Source organism: Mustela lutreola, chromosome 11 (assembly GCF_030435805.1).
Source record: "Mustela lutreola isolate mMusLut2 chromosome 11, mMusLut2.pri, whole genome shotgun sequence".
Taxonomy (NCBI): domain Eukaryota; kingdom Metazoa; phylum Chordata; class Mammalia; order Carnivora; family Mustelidae; genus Mustela; species Mustela lutreola.
Genome location: NC_081300.1, coordinates 13,495,443 through 13,515,553, shown reverse-complemented (window position 1 = coordinate 13,515,553; position 20,111 = coordinate 13,495,443). Strand labels below are relative to the sequence as shown.

Genomic DNA, 20,111 nt, shown 5'->3' with positions numbered 1-20,111 from the left:
AGCAACAGAAGGGATTTGTCTTTGTTACATATTTACACAAACACTTTGCTTCCTACTTCTTTTTCAGTGGACCGGTGTTCATCTGGCTCGGTTGCCCACGTGGGGCGGGGGGGTTGGGGTTGAGCAGATACTGGAGTCTGAGGGAGCAGCTGTCTCCTGAGCGGGATCTTTGCTGGCGCTTGTGAGCACCTGGCAAGCCTAGTGCGCGGACCAAGTAGAACTCGCGGAGAGAGGACAGCAGCATCGGATACCGACCACGAAAAATAGATGTGCGGAACACGATGTAATAGTTTTACTTGATTGAATGAGGGTGTTTGAATATTGGTAGAGTAACTCAGATTGGTGCATAATATCATCACCTAAAAAGATATGATTTAGTATGAAGCATTGAAGACTATATAATGGATCTCTCTCTGCCATTTATATATTCTTGCTTAAAGCTGTTTTACTGTGGTGCAGGCAAACGTACAAATTCAGGTTCAGTGAATTCAGCTACATGCACTCCATCTTTTGTATAAGATATAAATGTGTATCTGTCAAAGAATTTATAAATGAAGAAATTTATCAGGATAATTTCGATGTGATTTGTGTCCTCTTCTTTACTATTTTATTATCTGTTCCCAAGTAAGATGCAGCTAAGAGTAGGATTAGAAACAGGGATGAAGACTTTCAGTCTCATGGAAGATGGGATAGCAGAGGGCAACATAGTAATTTTTGACATTAAGCTCAGATGTTTTTGGAGCGAAGTGCTGTTTGTTTTCTGTACTTCCAGGGGTCTGCTTTTTGGCATCTGTTTGTGCTGGAGTAAAATGAATTTATTTACTTTTTAAATGTCTTGAACACTTACTATGGTTTGGGTTCATTTCAGCTCTCATAAGCAAATAATTTTGGTGAAAGTTAATGAGAATCTCTTACATTGGTTGGGGACAAATGAAACGTCGTTCTTGCCAGAAGATGGAAAGGGTATGGAATTGGTACCCACCAATGGTACTTGTGCTAAAATGTGATGAACTAGAATATTTGTTTTCAGAGCCTTAAAAATAAATAAATAGATAGATAGATAGATAGATAGATAAATTTAAAAAGTAAATTGAGTCACCTGTAGTTCCTAGATTGCGATCCCAGTCCCCACACGCCGTTGGGTGAATGCCATGCTGTCATGGTCATTGCAACAAGAAGCTATTGTGCCGCACTCGGGAAGTGAGTATCTTCTGATCCGTGAAAACTGCCGTCAACCAGGGGACACCTGAAGCCTTGGAGAAAGCTTTTCTTTTGCTCTTTCTTCTTGACATATTTTTTTTTTAATCCCTTGAGAGCAGCTACAGGTTTATGTTTTAGAATATGGCCCAGTAACTTGTGCCCTAACTTAATGAAATCGTCTTCCATACAGAGTAAAATGAGACCCATAGGCATGATGGTGCCCATGATGGAAAGAAAATGGGAATATTTATACTTATCTTTTAGAAAACTGGTACTTCTCAATTGAGGTGACCTCTGTCGTTCTGGGGCCTGCAAATGCCAGCCATGGCGAGGAGGGGCCTTCTGCCGCCCGCCCGTTCGCCTGCAGCCAGCCGGCCGGCCAGGGTCTCAGCAGCATCTTCAGAGCTGGTCTCATGGTCTTCAAAGTTTTTAATCTTTAAATTGTGACACAGTGTGAAGACTGTTGACATTATTCTCTTCCTTGGACTGCTGATTCCTCCTTCTAGACTGCGTGTGTAGAAGCAGACCGTCCTCTGTCTCTACAGCCGGGCTTCTCATCTGGGGAGTTTTGTCTCCTCCGGGACGTGTGGCAACATCTGGAGGCATTTTTGGCTATCACACTAGGGAGATGGCTCCTGGGATCTGTCATTGTTGGACAGCTAAACATCCTCCAGTGTTCCATAGATAGCCTTGCAAGAAAGAATTATCTACCCCAAAATGTCAGTAGTGCCGTGGTTGAGAAACCGACTGCAAAAGCATCATCTCACAAAGAGAAACAGAGTTTTCTACTGTAATATTCTCACTCTGGAGGGTCGTTACAAGAAAGTAAGCGGGAACAGAATTATGATTTTTAGTTCCTGCCGTAGAATGAGGTACGATGATTTGGTGCGCTGTAAATCAGGAGTCGGGTTTTGTGGCTTTCTCTGCAAGTGCTCATCTTTACAAGGGGGAGAGGCTTGTGGGCTCTGCTGGGCCCAGTGCAGGTCGTTTCAGTGAGTGGTGCAAATTCAGACTGCTGAAGCCACACATTTGTCTGTGTGCTGGAGAAACGAGGGAATTATCACCAAAAAAACCCCCTCATTTAGTTTGCAAAGTGGTATGTAGCCTGCTTCGGTATATGGTGGTACATCATTGGATCTTTGCTTTCCTGTCATTCCATTCAGTCTTAATTTGACTTTTTCAGAGGGAATTGGAAAAGAGCACAAATCTACTCTCACTGACAACTTAAATCAATGGAAGATTATAGGGATCTTTTTTTGGATTTGAGTAATTGTGGCTTCTTTTTTGACGTAGTCGCCATAATCAAGAAATTGAAGCATGGTCTGCTCAGGGCAAAATGAGTCATGAAGTCAGAAAATATATAGATATTTGTGGAGAAAGATTAATATGACGTAAGTGCTAGAGGAGGAGAGAATAATTTAAAAACTCATTATTTATAACTCGAGGCAAATAAATCATAGTTCCAAAATTATGTTGTTATAAAACATGGAAAACCAGATAATTGGTATGTTTTTCGTTGGATTCTCAATTTTTAAAGGACTCTAATTGATGTATTGTTTATATTGTTCACTAAATACAGTGTTTGGATGATAGGGAGGGAGTAGAGAATGCATGTGATCGCAGCTCAAAGATGTGCAGTGCTTTTCCCCCAAACAATTACATTGCGGTGGCTGCCAGTGGTGATGTCAGTCAGGAGATAAAGAGCCATTGAAGACTTTATAGTCATCATTAGAAGAACAGAGAGAATTTGTGCAAACTCTGAAGCAGTGTTAAGATTCCTACTGTGTTCCTCTGTTCTGTTGCCTTAAATGATAATGTTCTCAACATTTAAGTACTTATATAATTTACAAATTATATTTAGTATCATCCAGGAAAAGAGAGAGTACTGTTTATAGGGGGCGAAGCAGTTGCTCTGTTTTGCCAGAACAAAAGCAGAAATGCAAAGCAATATTTTGGGACTGAGCTAGAGGAAAATAATACTGGTTTCTAACTTAGTAATATGGCTACTAGAGGTGGTGTTGGGCAGAACTGACCTACCTAGACTGTAAGTTTTAATACTGTTTATTCCCTTGGGGAGAGGAAAATGCCATTGGTAATAGACTTAAATGAGGTGGGGGTGGTGGTGAACTTCTTTACAGTCAGGAAGAGCTTTGCTTACAACTAATTTTCCAAATGCCGGAGGGCATCAGCTCCCCCTCTCCCCACTGCCACCTGAGCCCCACTCTGCTAGTTTGCCAAGATTTTGGCATGTCTTTTCTTTGGATGCTTACCCTTCATGCCGGATTTGGAGCCTAAGTTAGAAAGGAGTATGCTGTCTAACATACACTTGCACTTTATCTATGTATTTATTTTTAAAGATTTTATTGATTTGTCAGAGAGAGCACAAGAAAGGGAAGCAGCAGGCAGAAGGGGGAGCAGGCTTCCCGCTGAGCAAGGAGTCTGATGTGGGTCTCATCCAAGGACCCTGGGGTCATGACCTGAGCTGAAGGCAGACCCTTAACTCAATGAGCTGTCCAGGTGTTCCTAATACTTACACTTGAGAGATGAGGAAACTGCACCATCATTTGGCTTGGGGGAAGCAGGCAGTGCTGGGGGAAAAGTGGGAAGCAGTGAATCCGGAGAACTAGGTAAGTTAGTCACTGAATTGAATATTATCTCAGAATTTTCAGTGTATAGCTTAATAAAGTGCCTGACCCTTAATAGGTGCTTAGTCAATAACTATAATAATTTCTGGGTAACCAAAGGTAGATATTTATAGGGAGATTACTATGTTCTAAGTGTATCTTTTATCACCCTCTTTTCTCCTGCTCCTGTTTTAGATCAGACCATCAATTTGAGAGAGACAGGCAAATACTGAGAAAGGAGAGAAAAGAGAGAAAACAAATGAATACTAGTCAACAGAAAGAAAACTAAAGTACATTGGGCTAGCCTTTGTATACTTTATTTCACTTAATCCTCATAATCACCTTGTGATTTAAATAGTAGCATTCACATTTTATGAATGAGAAAACGGAGGTTTGGAGATGTCACTCAGTTCATAGTAAATGATAGCGCTGGGATTTGATTCCAAGTCTGGAGGATTCCAGTACAGCATTTTTTTTTTTTTTTTAACAGTGTTCCGTATCTCCGTAACTGGGCAGCTTTAGTTATAGAGAAATGCCCCCCAAAAAGTGTTGTTAAAGGATCTGTTTCAATAAAAACTTGAATCTTCTTTGGAGGAACAGATGAAAAAGAAAGGGGGACTTAGGGCCCGATGTAGAGATCGGTGAGAGCGTTTAGTACTTGGGGTAAACACAGTGAGTGAGTGCCTGGCAGTGGTGAGCCACTGTAGGAGGGAAACTTAAATTTAAGATTAAGCTTGTGAGTGGTGAAAGCTGGACCCCTGCCTACAGATGTGCCCAGCTGTGTAAGGCAGAACCCTACGGGGTGCCATTCCCAGTGCAGACTGTGGTGGGGCTTCCTGAGTTGTGCGGGGTTCGACTGGGTGCAGTGGCTCGCATGGTGAACACCGGGGCATGTGCTGTGAGGGGAGGAGTGAGCAGCTGCTGTAGGCACAGGTGTCTGTCTCTTTCTGGAAAAAGAGAGAAATGCCTGGAAGCTTAAAAGTCAGAGTTACTAAGCAAAACAACTTGAGGAAAAGTGAGCGAAGGACTTGAGTGGACATTTCCCTAAAGAAGGTATACAAGTGGCTAGTAAAACACATGAAAAAAAAAAAAGCTCAACATCACTAATCATTATGGAAACAGAAATCAAAACACAATGAGATACCACTTCACACTCCTTAGGTTGGCTGCTATAAAAAGAAGTGTTGACAAGGATATGGAAAAATTGGAACCCATTTGTGCTGTTGACGGGAACGTAAAATGGTACAGTTGCCATAGAAAACAATATGGCAGTTACTCAAAAAATTAAAAATAAAATGACCACATCTAGCAATTCCACTCCTGAGTTTATACCCAAAAGAACTGAAAGCAGTTTCTCAAAGAGGTATTTGTACCCCCATGCTCATAGCAGCAATATTCACAATATCCAAAAGGTGGAAGCAGCTCAGATGTCTGCCGATGGATAAATGGAGAAACAAAGTGTAGTGTGCACATATAATGGAATATTATTCAGACTACAAAAAGAAAGAAATTTTGATACATGGTATGATGTGGTCAAAACTTGAGAACATTTTTTTCCAAGTTCTTATTTAAATTCCACTTGGCATCCAGTCCAATACTAGTTTCAGGTATAGAATTTAGTGATTCATCACTTACATATCACATCAGTGCTCCAACACCACAACTGCCCTCCTTAATCCCGTCATTCTTCTAGCCCATCCCCTGCCCAGCTCCCCTCCAGCAACCCTTAGTTTGTTCTCTATAGTTAAGAGTCTATTTCCTGGTTTGCCGCCTTCTTCCCCCCCACCTTTGTTCATCTGTTTTGTTTCTTAAATTCCACACATGCATGAAATCGTATGATATTTGTCTTTTTCTGACCGACTTATTCTTCTTAATATAATACACTGTAGCTCCATCCACATCATTGTAGATGGCAAGATGTCATTCTTTTTTGATGACTGAGTAATATTCCATTGTACATTATACACCACATCTTTTTTTTTTTTTAAGATTTTATTTATTTATTTGACAGACAGAGATCACAAGTAGGCAGAGAGGCAGGCAGAGAGAGAGGAGGAGGAAGCAGGCTCCCTGCTGAGCAGAGAGCCAGATGTGGGGCTTGATCCCAGGACCCTGGGATCATGACCTGAGCTGAAAGCAGAGGCTTTAACCCACTGAGCCACCCAGGTTCCCACACCACATCTTCTTTATCCATTCATCAGTCGATGGGTCTCTGGGCTCTTTCCATAATTTGGCTATTGTAGATAACGCTGCTATAAACATTGGGGGACATGTATCCCTTCAAATCAGTACTTTTGTATCCTTTGGATAGATGCCTAGTAGTGTAATTGCTGGATTGTAGAGTAGTTCTATTATTAACTTTCGACCCTTGAGTAAATTGTTGTTAGTAATATAAACCAGTCACAAAAGGACAAATACTGTACGGTTCCATTTACCTGAGGTACTTAAAGCCATCAAATTCATAGAGACAGAAAGTAGAGCAGTGATTCCTGGGGATTGGGGGAGTGGGAAGAATGGGGAGTTAGTGTTCAATGGGTATGGAGCTTTAGTTTGGGCTGAGAGGTTCTGCCGATGGATGGTACTAATAGTTGTACAACAGTGTGAATGTATTCCGTGCCACAAGACGGAACACTTAAAAATAGTGAAGATGGTAAATTTTATGTTGTGCATTTTACCCCAGTTTAGAACAAAGGTAACTGTTCCCATAAGCTGTACTATTGTCTTCTCTGTTTGACAAACTTTTCATTTAAACATACAATTCTCTTCATCAGTATTAAGGGCGAAGCAGTCATCTGTAATTTAAGAATGCTGTTTACAAGTAGGGGGATAAAATGTTGACTTTTCCCACACCCATGCTTAAAGAATGTCTGTTGCCCTTAGTAGTAGCTGCATTTGTTGGAATTAGTTTAGAAAGTGCTGGTGGCCTTTTCATTCACAGTCGCTTCTGACTCCTCCCTACGCCATGGCCTTCTCTGAACGTGGCAGAATTGCCAGTTGTGTCCAGCAGATCGTGACATTTTTGCCTTTGTGTCTGTGGATGGTTTGTGTTTAATTTATTTAGTACAAACCCTTGTATATACTAAGATTGAAAGTAGTCTCTGGTCAGTTAATTGAAAAAGTTGGTTAAAGCAGAACATAAAATTTTTTTGAAGATTTATTTATGGGACGCCTGAGTGGCTCAGTCAGTTAAGCGCTGCCTTCGGCTCAGGTTATGATCCCAGGGCACTGGGATCGAATCTCGGCTCAGTGGGGAGCCTGCTTCTCCCTTTCCCTGCTGCTCTGCCTACTTGTACTCTGTCTGTCGAATAGATAAATAGATAAAATCTTAAAAAAAAAAACAACAACAACGATGTATTTATTTATTTTAGTGGAGGGAAGAGCAGAGGAAGGGGGGAGGGGAAGAGACAGGGAGTCCCAAGCAGACTCCCTGCTCAGCGCAGAGTCGGACACGGGGCTTGATCCCATGACCCTGAGATCACGAAACCAGGGGTTGGACATTTAACTGATGGAGCCACCCAGATGCCCCAGAACATAAAAGTTTTTTGTACTTTGCTCACGCTAGACTTGTATAGAGGTATAAGATACCTCTAAAGCATCATTTTGAAGAAGGATTCTGAGAAAAGCAAAGAACATTTCCAGTGTAACATTCCCAGGCTGACACGTAGTTCCTGGAATTAAATCTGGAACAGAACTGGTGTTTCAGTTCTTGCCTCAGAACCAGGTTACTAGATTTTATCAGGTCCCACGTCCCTCTGTTTACAGTTTCTTCACAAACCTATTTTAATATTTTATTAGTTGATTCACTTTATTAAATTTCTCCAAAGCATTAACTTAGTTTTCATATAAATAACTTTTCCTTTTGCATTCCTATTTCCCTGATGTTATAAATGTTAATAGAATTACAAGTATAACGGGCGCTACAGGCTTGGTTCGAACCCACCACTCAGCAGGTAGGTGTAGGAAGGCTCTGGGATATTCACAGAGCCATGGGCTTCACTAGTGTGTTCTGTTGAAGGAATGGAGACATGTGGTTAATCTGGTGGGTAGGTTAAGAGGAGACTGGTTAAGAGAACATTTTCTCTGTTCAGAGTCTTTCTTAAGTCTCCTGCCTTTGCGACAATATTTCTAGTTGTATCGGACCTCAGTGGCACAGCACTGGTTCGGTACCCTCCTGTCATAAGCATTTCATGTCTATTTTATGTTTGTTTGATATCTTTCAATAACTTGCCCATGAAGAAGCTACGCCACTAGCATTTTCTCTGTTGAGGGCTGTGGTCTGAGCTCAGCCTAGAAGGGGGGCTTTTATGTTCCTTTGCTTTAAATTCCTTCCTTTGAGCCTGTTGTTAAAGAGAACTCTGGGCTGTATCTCTGGGAGATGGATCATCTTTCATTGCCCTGGGGTTGTGTAATTTGGCGCACTTGTATTTTTCTGTACGAGCCAGATATTGGGGGTACAGGAACCCAAGGTGGGAAGTAAGGACTGGAGCAGTGGGAAGGTGGGGGTGGGGGCATGGCTTGTCGGAGAGGGCAGGCACCAGGCAGGACCCGTGGTGGGAGTGTGAGCCTACTGTAATTAACATGGCGAGCTCCCATGAAATCATTCCCCCTCTTCTCACTTTATATTGGAATCGTGCCTTCTGGCAAACAGTAAAAGCTTTCCCCCTTTGTCTGCTATTTATTACAGAGCATCCTTTTATGTGATTCAAGTGAGCCTTCAAAAGTAGATGGGTAGTGAGAGGTTGGGTTTCTTGTTTGTTTGTTTTGTTTTTTAACCTAAGGGCTGTGCTCGTTAAGTCTACTGTGGTGTGTCACTATAACTTGTAATTAAAGCTTGTTATACTTATGTGTTTAAAAACACCAATCTTGAGTTTAAAATAACCATACCGAGCCGTTGATAAGGCACAGCTTCTGTTTTTGATCCTCAATGGATAAACCTAAAACAGACAGATTTATGTGAAAAGATATTCTGGATTCCAGAGAAAAGATGGTTCACTCAGGGTGGCTTTTTTCTTTTTTTTTTTTTTTCCCTTAGCAAACTGCTCTCAATTTTCAAAATATTTTTAATCCCAATTATCTTTATATGGAATATAGGCAAGTAGAAACTTCCAGAATAGCTGGACCACTCTCACCCTCTCTTTCCTTTTGGTCTTGACTTTTGCAGTCAGTAGTGATTATATGTATTCATGAAGTACAAACTAATATGAATTTTGGCCTTTAGAAAAATCGCAGTGCTTTAAAGAATTATTTTTTTGGAGTATCTGAAATTTTACATGCTATTTTTTCCTTCTGTTTGCATGTTTGAGTGTATGCAGAAACTTCTTATATCTCCTATTCCTTTTTTTCTATTTGTATTTTTATGTTTATTTCTGTGTTGTGCAAAGGGAACCAGTTCTTCCAGCCCCTTGCATCTGGGTGTTAGCAAATAAGAAGGGGGTGAAAAAGCAGCTTTAACCAGCAATTGAGGTGGCTGGCTTTATTTCCCATCTTGGAGATGTTGATGTTGTGGCACAGAAGCCCATAAAGCCACATCAAGGCTTGTGTCAAGGCAATAAACAGGCAGGGAGGGCTTCTCTGATACCATGTCGGATGAACACACGTGGGTATGTGGGAGAAGGAGATTGACTAAAAATACTTGAGTCTCAACGATGCTCCTTTCTTTAAGCATTTCTTTCCTTAAGCATTAGTGAGTATATGTAAGACTTTTTGTTTGTGAACATTTCCATATTAGTAGGTGGTATTGCTGATCCGAGAGAAGCATAGCTTGAAAAACCCGAGTTAGCTGTGTGCGTGCGTGTGTGTGTGTAGCTATAGATCGGTCAGACATTAAATTTAACTGTTTTTGAGTGAAAGCAAAACAGTGCCTTTGTGCACACAAGTACATCAGATTTAATAAAATACTGAATTTTTACCAGAATTTCTGGGCTATTTTACAGAAGGTTTTGTCAGAGGTGAGATCGGGATCCTGCTCCCTGCCGTGAAGGGTAGAAGTGTGGCAGGAAAGCCCAGCACCAGGAGGGGCCCGCACCCTCCACTCTTCCTCAGTGTCTCCTAACCCAGCGTCGGACCTTCTGCACCTCTGACGTCTAGTCTCTCGCTACCATAGTCCTGCTGTCTGCCTTCTGTTTTTTTTTCATGCCTCAAATCCCTGATGCCCATTTAGAACATTGCTTTTTTCTTCTGTGGCTGTGGGAAGTCTGACTGATGAAGGTGAGTAGTTCCCAGGCTGCACTTGAGGTCGGTTATGTTTATATCTAATGTGTGTGCACATACGTATATATAAGTACAAGGAAACCAAACATGCAGACCTTTAGTACTTTTCATAGCAACAACTTAAATTCTCTTTTTCTCTTCTTTAACACCCTCCTTATGCCATTTATTGTTCATAATCCTATGTGTACGTACATTTATCTTCCAGCTAATTCTTTAGTAAATTCTGTGTGAGGCTAGTGATTGTTTGAGCTATAAGATGATAAAACAGTAGCTAGGAATGACAGGAAACAGGTTGCACATAATACAGAGTCACTGCAGAAAAACCAGACTTTATAAATAAGAAGTTAAATATGAGTACACCTCACCTGTTTGATTATCTGCTGTAAATGTAATCATGTAAGCCAGGGAGCCTGCAGAAAAGGCCTCTTCACAGCCCAAATAGACACCGCAGAATTTAAGTAAAAGCACTTGGCCTTATTCGGAGGTAGCAATCATAGAAGTGGGAGCCAGCCAACCTGGGCCCTCAGTAGTCCCTGAGGACATCTTTATGGATATCATTTGTTATTCCTTACACATATCCTTTAATAATGATGACTCAAGACCATCAAGAAAAAGTATTCATTGTTTATTTGACTTTTGACAAAGCAAGACAAGTTAGGGTATATTCAGAAGTACTGAGATAAACTTACTGCCGAAAGAATAAATTCTTAGACATCTGTAAAGTTCCATAATCTAGAATAGCGCATGATCTCCAGGTTTAGGACAGCCAAGATACTATTGTTACCAACTACCAGTATTTCAGATGTTCCAGAAGTCCCAGGCTTGAAGTGGGACAGGAGAAGGTGTCCGCAGTAACTCCTGGCGGTGGTGGGTGTGCTGGGAGGAGACGGGGACCAGGGAAGATAGTTACGTGGCTGTTGCCATAGTTGAGAGGCTAGTGGGACGTTAAGGGCAAGAACCCTAACCTGGGGGGTGCCTGGGGGGGCTTAGTTAAGTGTCTGACTTTCGGTTTCGGCTCAGGTCGTGATAGGTATTGCCGGATCGAGGCTCGGGCCGGGCTCAAGCTCTGCTCGGTGGTTGCTGGTCCCTCTCCCTCTGCTCCTCCCCCGGCTTGCTCTGTCTTCCAGTCTCTCTCTCACAAATAAATACAAATAAAAACTTAAAAAAAAAAAAAAAAAAGGAACGGTAACCTGAGTGTAGGTATGAATCACTGAGAGGAAGGACTGGCTGCAAGAGATATCTGGCCTGTAGAGCGGAGGGGCTACTCAGGTATGGATAGCAGGGGGAGGAAGGCTTTAAAAGTGACCCCAGGTTTTGCAGCCCTGGAGTGTGGGAGATTGTCGTCTAGTACTGCACAAATGGGACAGGGAGCCGATTTTGCAGCAAGGGAGACGGGCTTTGTTTTCCCGGTGCTGAACTGAGCCGCTGGCCAGAGACCTGGCGGGCCTTTGGACTGCAGAGCCTGGAATTCTAAGAGCCTCTTTTTAGCTGTTCCCAAGGCAAGCGGAGACAGGCATACTTTTATTGTTGCCCTGGTAAGTGCTTAAAAATTATTGGTTGGTTTGTAGTTCTTTTGAGTTTTGTGGAATGATTGGATTTGCTTGAGAACAAACTTTGTTCAGATCCAGTTTTTACTTTCAAGTGAAAAGTCAGTAATTAGACCTGCTCATGCACTTGGAGGGTGGGAACAGAAGCTGGCGCAGGCTGGCTACAAAGCCTGACATCGCCGTGAAGTCATGAGTTTTCTCTTGAAATGTTATGTAAACTCTCCATTCTACACTACGATGTTTATTTTAATATAATTTTTTCCATATGAAAGTATTAATAATTGCTATCAATTCAAAGAGAGGAGTTTCCTGCTATGTTTCTCTTGTGGTCTTGCTTGGCTCTTCTTCCAGAGTTGTTTTTATTATTGTTGTTTTTTAAGTAAGCTCCGCACGCTGCACAGGGCTTGAACTTACAACCCTGAGATCAAGAGTCACATGCGCTCCCCACCCTGAGCCACCCGGAGCCCCTTTACTTGGCTCTTCTTGGTTCTACATACGGGGTAGGTAGGCTCTGCTCTGACTGAGGTTTTTTTTTTTTTTTTTTTTTTTTAAAGATTTTATTTATTTATTTGTCAGAGAGAGAGGGAGAGAGAGCAAGCACAGGCGGACAGAATGGCAGGCAGAGGCAGAGGGAGAAGCAGCTCCCCGCCAAGCAAGGAGCCCGATGTGGGACTCGATCCCAGGACGCTGGGATCATGACCCCAGCTGAAGGCAGCTGCTTAACCGCCACCCAGGCGTCCCTGCTCTGACTGAGTTTTAAAGGGAAATGCAGTTTCTTGCCAGAAATGTGGCAGTTCTTTTGGTATATCATTGAATGTTCTTGCTGCGTTCTTTCCCTGGTCTTCACAGGAATATTCTTTTTCTTTTCTTTTTTTCCCCACAGGAGTATTCTAAATTAGCAGAGCATTCCGAAATTCTGTTAGGAAAGCAGGATGGCATAGCTCGGATCATGGGACCTTTTGGCTGGATTTATAATAGGATAATAGGGAATGCCTGAAGGGACTAGTTAAGACTTTTTGTCTTTTTAGAATATGACACTTGCTATTACAATGGCTGATTAATAATTGCAGGTATTGTCATTTAAGGTTAAGAGTCCAAGTTTAAGTAGGTGACCTTGAGGGAAGTCCAATCTTAGGTGACTTGAATCACTATCTTTTAAAAAAAACGTTACTACCCTGTCCGTTAATGAGCATCCTACTTTTTCAGGATTGAGACGTTTTCTCTTTTTCTGAATACAGAAATCATAAAAATAACTTTTTTCCCCCCAAGTCTGAGTATGGTCATCTTGGATTCCTATAGCCAGGGAGATTTTATTACAAACTTAGCACACGTTTTTCTAATCAGAGTGGTTAAATGAAACATGTCTTTCCATGCTGCAACCTTACTTCAAATGAGTGCTGCAGAAATAGGAAACTAAACTCAAGGGGCATACATAGACTTGGAGAGTTTCCCATCTTTCAAGGGAGCTGGAGCCTGAAGGCAGTTTAGAAAAGAAGTATTTTCTCAGGCATAACTTACTGAATATGTAAGGATTATTTTTCAGTGTCGCAGTAGAACTGTATTTATTATCTCATGTGTGCACCACAGACACTAATGTGAAACACTTTACCTTACTGCTGAGGTCCTGTCAGTATAAAGGACTTTTCATAATTTTTTCAAGTGGCGTCATCACTTTTTTACTTGGGAAAATGAAGTCTGACTCCGGTCCCCTTCTCGGGCTGACTTGACTCCGGTCCCCTTCTCGGGCTGACTTGACTCCGGTCCCCTTCTCGGGCTGACTTGACTCCGGTCCCCTTCTCGGGCTGACTTGACTCCGGTCCCCTTCTCGGACTGACCGCATTCGATCTCGCCTCACTTTTCCTCCCGCCTCCCTCTTCCCTCTTCATGGACCGACTCTGATAACTTCTGTAAATACTGGCTTCCCCTTACTGAATGCAAAGGAGCAACCCATTGACAAACAAGTTAAAAAATTAAGTCTTTGTTTTACTATCAAGCTCTGAGTTTGAATTATTTTTTGATAACTCAACAGCCCTAATAAGAGTTTTCTTTTTAGATTTCCCTTTTTTCCCTTCTCTCTCTTTTCAAAGTGCGGGTTTTCCCCTATATTTAATGTTTTATGCTACACAAATGCTCTTGCAATTAAGAATAAAGTTTATTCGGGGCGCCTGGGTGGCTCAGTGGGTTAAAGCCTCTGCCTTGGGCTCAGGTCGTGATCCCAGGGTCCTGGGCTCGAGTCCTGGGCTCGAAGCCCCTGCTTCCCCCACCCCCACTCTCTCTCTGCCTGCCTCTCTGCCTACTTGTGATCTCTGTCTGTCAAATAAATAAATAAAATCTTTAAAAAAAAAAAAGAAAGTTTATTCATGGAGTAGAAATGAGAGCATAGTTGGGTTAGTAAATCTGTGTAAGTTTTATCCAGTGAATGTAGATTGCAGGGGAACACTTGTGACCTGCCGGTCACCTAGTTATCTGCATAGAAAAATCCATTCTGAAAAGTTATTTAATAACATAGAGGTATTTTCTGTACCAAGAAATACAGATTTCAGATACTTTGAAGAGACTTTGACAGCCATAAGTACATATAAGGAAGTAGGTGCTTTTGAAGATTTTCCCCCTGTAATGTGGAGTACTAACATCTGCTTGCTCTCTAGTGTTGGTAACAAATCCGCTCCATTCACTAAGTACTGTGGGTGAGGAGATGAGTGGGACAAGCCCTGGAGAGCATTCCCACGCATATGTCTCTGCTGAGCTTTTTTAAGATGAGAAGGGACGTTAACCTGGTGGAAGAGGTAAGGAAGAACATTCCAAACAGAGAGAGAGATGTCAGTGACACATGCGAGCGTAGAGGTGTGTTTGTAGTATTGCCGGTGGGTCTAGTGTGACAGGAGGGTTGGAAAATTAACCTGGAACTTGCACAAAGATGGACCTGCCGAGGTCAGCAAGGAGATGGCCCTGAAGAACTTGTTTTGCTCTGTTGCTAGTTGAGGTGAGGCACTGTCCAGTAGGTAGGAGCATGGCTCTAGGTTGGATCCTGGCTTTTCCCTCTCCTAACCTGTTCTGTGACCTGGGGACAGCTTGCTTGGTCTGTGGTGCCTCATCAGCAAACTGGAGCTAATAATTGTACCAACTCCTAGAAGCGTTGTGATGATTAAATGAGGTCAGTGCTTGAGAGTGTGCGCTTAGTAAATGCTAGTTCCAGATGTTACTAATGTAATTATTGTTACTGTCCTCTAAAGGCTGTGGGGCAGTCATTTAAAGGATACTAGACAGGAGAGTAACTGATGGCACTAACAGAGGGAGGGATAAAGTAAACTGGATTAAGCATGAATGTTTGCAGTTGTCATTTAGGAAAGACAAAATAGGGCCTGGACTGAAGCAATTGCAGGAGGCGTGGAGGGAGGGAAGGATGGATTAGAGAGATTGAGAATGGAGATTTGGCTAATGATAAATTTGATATGGAGGGAAAAACCCGTGTGTCCAGATTAACTAGCAGGCTTCAGGTTTGAGTAACAAATGGGGAAGCCAGAGAAAAAATGCTGGAGGAAGAACATCTTTTAGGAGATGAGATGATGAATTTGATGTGGATGTGGGTTTCATGTGCTTGTAGGTCTTCCTAGTAGACAGGGGTAGCAGCCGGTTTGATACTAGTGTACAGTTAGGAGAGGGATTGAGCTGACCTTGTGCTGGGGGAGTTAAGAAAGATGTTGCAGAAGTGAATAGAAGTGAGGAACCTAGAAGTCAGAGCTGGAAACCACTCACATTTATAGAAACCGCCCATATTTAATGACTCTGATGATGGGAGCGTCTGTAAGAGGAGTTCCATAAAGAAGATTGAGAGGAATCTGGAGAAGTGGAAAACTGGAGAAGAGGAATGTTACAGAAGTTGGGGTGGGCTGGGGAGCGTGGTTCAAGCGTGAGATTGTTACGGACAGCAGGGCCCGCATGGGAGGTAGAGGGAGGAGGTAGGTGCCCTTTGAAGAAGCTGGCTCTGGAGGGAAGGAGAAACTATTCCTCATCAGCGTGGCTCCCAGCCCCCTGACCCTGATCTGCGGCTGAAGCTTTGTAACCCTTCTCCCCACCAGAGTCTCTTGGGAGTTTCAGCTCCACATGGTATTTTGGGACCAGATCAAGCCCACGTGGCTGCTGGGTCCCAGCCATGCTCTTTTACCTCTTTCTGGTAATTAGAATCTAAGCTCTAGTCTTGGTTTTTTTTTTTTTTTTTTTTTTTTTAAGCTCTTTTTTCCTCCCCTGCAGACTTTCAGCTAAATCCCTCCCCCCTCCTTCCTTCTCCGCTCCCTCCCCTGCCACGTTCAAGTCCCTTCTCTGGTTTCCAGCCTAAGTACTTCATAGCTTAGAGCTTGAGGTTCTACCTGTTCCACTCATTTCTTCCTGTTACGGATAAATCTTCCAAGGCTGAATCTTCATCACCTGCTGCTGATCACGGCTCCTGTCAGCTCGCTTACTGAAGGACCCATCACGTCCCAACTGCCAGATCCGCCTGGTGAAATGGAGCTTGATCTACCAAGGCATCCCTGCCTTCCTAATACTGACTGGTCCTTTGTCCAGACAGTGTGCTGTAGCCTGCTACTCTCCTGTAACCGCAGCTGTAACACAGGCTTTATATACATTCTAACATTAGTTAACCGTGATTGTATTCCCACCTTTAGTACCCAGTTTTTCTCTTCTGTTCTCCATTTCAGCCTTTTCTAACTCTATACATTTTGCATTAAAAAAAAAATGTCCTGGGGCTCAGTCAATTAAGCGTCCAGGATCTGACCAAGCCCACATCAGGCTCCGTGGAACCTGCTGTGGATCCTCACTCACCCTCTCTCCCCCAACACGCCCCCCGACTCATACTCTCTCTCTCTCTGAAAAATTTTTTTTTCCTAATCCATTTATTTTATCACCTTCCATTTGTTAATTGGTGATAGATCAGAAAGAGAAAAAAAATAAAGAGGACAGTCTTCAAGAAAGATGTGTGATGCGGCAGTGGCTGGACAATGGACAGAGTTGTGAGCGCTCGCTCCGTGTCCGGCACTCTGCCAGAGCCCGCACGTATTTCTACGGTAGCCTTACTGGGCAGTTTTACCTGTCTTACAGTTGAACAAACTAAGGTTTGGTTTAGTAACTTACCAAGTTCACATAGGAAGAGCTAAGCGCAGCGTTCCAACGCAGCTCTAACTCCAAAGCCTGTGCCCTTAACTGTCCTACCGTGTGGGCAGCTCCCTGCTTGCCTATTCTGATTTGGACAAGTGGAATGTTTCTCACACTGGGGTCCATTGGCCTGCTGTTTGGATGTTTCTCCAACTGAGGGGTCTGTTGGCCTCCTGTTGGGCTTAGTTTTCATTGTATCCAATCCGGCATCAGACCCAAGCTTTACGAGTCTGGTTTCCTGATAGGGATGAGTCTCTGTTCTTGCTGTCCGTGTGCACAGTGACCTTTGCCATAACTAGCTAAACTGCTTTCCTGAAAGGTAGGTTTTGTTAAAGAAATGTTAAATCAGCATTTTTATCTTGGGGTAAGTGCCTCTCTGTAAGACTAATCAGCCTTTTAAAACTTAAGAAATGTTTTGTTTTTGTTTTTGTTTTTTAAAGATTTTATTTATTTATTTGACAGACAGAGATCACAAATAGGTGGGGGGGGGAGGGAGGAAGCAGGCTCATGCCCAATGTGGGGTTCATTCCCAGGACCCTGGGATTATGACCTGAGCCGAAGGCAGAGGCTTTAACCTATTGAGTTAAAGTTAAAACCCGGAGCCCCAGGAGAGAAATGTTTTAATACACAGGCACAGAATTAACAATTTAAAGTACCAATTTTTTACACAAATCACTTAGATTTTATTTGTAGATTTATTGTTGAGCTCTTTTTTTCTTTCCTTTAACAAAAAACAAATCCTCAAAACTGGCCCTTATTTAAATATTCAGAGGGGACTCTGTAGGCAGAGGCTGCCCAGGCTTGCCTTGCAGCAGGGAGAATTAGATTCTAGTGAGTATCAGTAGTTTTGCTAACATAACCTCGAGAAGGGTTAGTGGATGGAGTAGAGAACAAAGCGCTTCTCTTGAGAACAGAGTAGAGAAAATCGAAATCATGGACCTTACACTATGGAGCCCCCGAACCTTTTCATTACCCATGGGTTCCAGCCGATTTCAGAATCTGCCTTTATATTCCCTTCAAGCGGAGGCTGGCGAACGTTTTCTGTGTAGGGCTGAAGAGGAACATTTTAGGCTTTGCAGGTCATGTAGATCTACTGCATATTCTTATTTTTATTTGTTTTGTTTTTACAGCCCTTTAAAATTCCACTTTAGAAATTTAAGAACCATTCTTAGCTCACCAACCATAGGAAAACAAGCCACAGGGTGGCCCTTGGTGACCTCTGCTTTAAGGAACCTTTTTAGTTGAGCCCCGTGGTCCCCTGAAACAGATGAAGTTCATTTTCCATCCCATCCTCCAGAAGTATAGAACCCCTTTCTACTGCCATTTTCCTATTGCTCCTCCTCTCTCAGACTGTTAGTATGGCCTGTCGAACTCTTCCTCTGCGGGTTCCCCTCTAAACCCTTACCGCCCTATTGCCTGGAATATTGCCGTAATTGCCTGCTGTGCAGGTTCCTCAACTCTGGTCTGTTCCTGGTCTCCCGTGTCCTATAATAGCAACTAAACTAATGGAGATACAGTTACACTGTGTCATCTTTTACTGGAGGTATGTTAATTTCTTGTGTGAACTGAAACTCCTGGTTCTTTGAAAGGTTATGGAGCTTCCCATCGGTGCAACCACCTTGTTTGTTTCCTGTGTGAACCTGCAGCTTATAAAGCAGGTTATATCTTGTGATAACTTTCTGGACAAACAGAATTGTTGATCGTAATGGATTTTGTTGACATACATTGTTAAAAGTCAATTCTAAGTTTGTAAGACTTAGAGGTAGCACTCAGAGGCTCTGATGCTAATGTAAATGTGAGGTGTCAGTCACCCCACTTACAGTATACTGGCTCCCTTGCCCTTACAACAAACTCATGAGGAAGGTACTGTTGTTTTTACCATTTTATGGGGGGGTGGTGGGGGGCACTAAGGCACAGGTCAACAGAGGAAGTGAGTGGCAGAGTTAGGACTCAAACCTAGGCGGGCTGGCACCAGAATTTACATCTTTGAACGGCTGTGCTATATTGCTTCCACAATGAATTAATAGTTAAAAGAAAGACTTTGAACCTAGTAGAGGAAAGGAAGGAATCGTTCAAACATAGCTTTAACCTTCATCCCTTTCCCTGCCAAGGTCCCAGTCTCTTTGTATTTTGTTGTTTTGCCAGATAGTTGATGAACTTGGCTGAACTTTATAGATGGAAGTATTTGAACGTTTGAAATAGGGAAGAGTTGAAGGTTATCAGAACAGAGAAAGTACAGCTCTTTTCCTGGAGCACAATCAGGTGCCTTTACATAGAATGTGCCAGGGACACTATCCATAGGCAGAGAGAGGAGAGAGCATTTGAACATGATTATTCATTGTGAAAATTTGTTAAAAACATCAACAAAGCACAGTTTTGGTCAGCCATCTGCTGGAAGATAGAAATGAACTTGTTAAGAATTTGCAGTTGTCTCAGAAAACTGTTGATGACTGTTTTGTTTTTGGATTGCATATTGTCATCTGGATTGTTAATTGCTCGGAAGAGAAATGCTATTTTCTGTTTCTTTAGCAATTCAAGCCTAAATCATCCTTTCTTAGAATTCTGTACATAGGCAAGCGATCTGTGAATGTTGACCAAGTGAGATACAGGTATTTGGTCTTATCAAACAGTAGTCAACTTTGATCTTTACTTGATTCAGTTAAATCCTCAGATACTTAAGGTAAAGAAAACTGATGAATAAAGTTCTTACTTTCCAGCCTGCTTGTTTAAGCATCTTCTCTTAACGAAAGCACTTTTATCATGGTAAAATGGATGTTAAATATTACCTAGCCATTCACCCTATAACTTTTTATTGAGGCCACTAAGTGGAGGCCCCGAATGACTCTCTCTGCCGTAGGTTCTCAGAGTCCAGCCAGGAGTGAAACAGAAATTTGTGCCCCATGAAGTTTATATTTTTATATTCTTGGAGGGAAAAATTTATATTTTTATATTCTTGGAGTGGAGGGAAAAGATCAGCATAATACAGAGAGAAGTAAATTACATAATAGATCCAGTGGTAGGTGCTATGGAAAACAAAAACTGGGGCAGGGAAAGAGGGTGCCAGCACACCGGGACGAGGCAGGCTCTGGTCTTATAAAACGGGGTGCTTAGGGTCGGCTTTAACTGCAGTTTGAGTAGACTTGCAGGAAATGAGGGAACAAGCCAAGTGGCTAATTAGCTGTAATGCTTGTCACCTCCTCTTACCTTATTACCACTCTTCAGCTGGTGGTCGATAGACCGTGAGTAATTTGAGTCTCTATTTTATTCCACCGGTTATAATCTGTGATGGTTTATTTCGCGTCCATTGTGGAATTTTGACATATCTTTTGTTGTAGCTTTTGCCACCATAATCAGAGTAAATACGTGAATGCTTTAGATT

The 20,111-nt window shown here is 42.4% G+C and overlaps 1 protein-coding gene across 1 annotated transcript in view; it reads left to right on the top strand.

The window, feature by feature from the left end:
* The window catches only part of PHLPP1 (PH domain and leucine rich repeat protein phosphatase 1), a 206,032-nt gene that overhangs the window by 58,266 nt on the left and 127,655 nt on the right, over positions 1–20,111 (top strand). The gene's annotated exons all lie outside the window — the stretch shown is intronic.